Source organism: Desmodus rotundus, chromosome 8 (genome assembly GCF_022682495.2).
Source record: "Desmodus rotundus isolate HL8 chromosome 8, HLdesRot8A.1, whole genome shotgun sequence".
Lineage (NCBI taxonomy): Eukaryota > Metazoa > Chordata > Mammalia > Chiroptera > Phyllostomidae > Desmodus > Desmodus rotundus.
The window spans coordinates 24,869,138-24,870,654 of NC_071394.1; positions in this window are offsets into that span (position 1 = coordinate 24,869,138).

Here is a 1,517-nt window from a genome sequence, read left to right on the forward strand (position 1 = left end):
TGGCTTGGTCCCTAGGAGAAAGGACTTCCCAAACCCACATGTATGTGCTATAACAGCTCCTCAAAGAGCCTGAGCCCTTTACTTAGGTAACTGCACTAGGGAAAGGGGAAGCCCAGATCTTTCAAAGACTACTGAACCCACGGCCTGAGTTGACATGCCAAGGCCTGAGGTGTCATCACGGCCCTGTTGGAATGGCAGCTCATGGGGTCACTTAACAAATGGAGATCAGAAGTTGAACTTACGTTGTGTAAATGAACCACAGCTTTTCTATTATCCAACCACGGGCACCTGGGCTGCTTCCAATCTTGGCTATTGTATATAGCACTGCAATGAACATAGGAGTGCATATATTCTTTCGATTTACTGTTCCCAGTTTCTTTGGATATATTCCCAGAATGAAGTCTCTGGGCCATAAAGCAGTTCCACTTTTAACTTTTTGAGGTAACTCCCTACTGCTTTCTAAAGTGGTTGACCAGTCTGCATTCCCACCAACAGTGCACAAGGGTTCCCTTCTTTCCACATCCTCACCAGCACTTGTTTGTTGATTTATTGATGATGGCCATTCTGACAGGTGTAAAGTGATACCTCATTGTGGTTTTAATTTGCATTTCTCTGATGACTAGTGACTTCGAGCGCCCTTTCATATGACTGAGTACAGTGAGGGTACTAGCACTGGCCCAGTTTTACACAACATGGGAATCCTTTGAGAAGCTACTTTGGCATGAGGACACCCCATCAGCCTGGCCCATTCTTTTTTTTTTTTTTTTTTTATAAGTGCACAGCAGTCCGAGCCTCTTCCGACCCAGTGCTCCCTCCTTCCCTCTCTCCTGTCAAGTCTACAGTACAGAAGGCAGGCTCTCCCTGCCTACTGCTCCCTCCTCTTCACTCTTCAGACAGTTCCCTTTTAATAAATCTCTTATGTCTTATCCTGTTTAGGCCTCTGCTTCTTAAAGGACTCAAACTGACACAGGTTCAGTGTCCAACCCCACAGGTTCAGGTTTATGGGTCAGTGTTGGCATATTGTCTCTGAAACCACACCCAAACCAATAGCTGTACAGGTTCACAAGAGAATTTGGTTCACCTTCAAGTCAAGTAATTTGAGGCCTACAATAGGCCATAAGGATTAAAAGATAGGTTGATCTCTTCTCAGCCTTAAGAAAGATAATGATGCCAAGGAAGCATAAAAAACAGAATAAACAGTTTAAGAAATAAACTCACCAGAGAGTTGGAGTCGCTGGTGTATCCCACCCTGACTCCATCCTCCTCCAACCCTCCAGATTTACATCTTTACCATCCCTGACTTTTACTACAAATATATGCATTCTTAAATAACATTTTGTCTTTGGATTTTTAAACGTGACTTTACTTAAAATTTCCTAAAATTTCGGTTTATGTATATTTATATTAAGAGTTTACTAAGCTGATGATTTAAAAACAAAAAACAAACAAACAAAAAAACCCCAACCTATGTCACACAGAAGTATTTACTTAGTTTGGAGATTATTTAGCAGAAATGG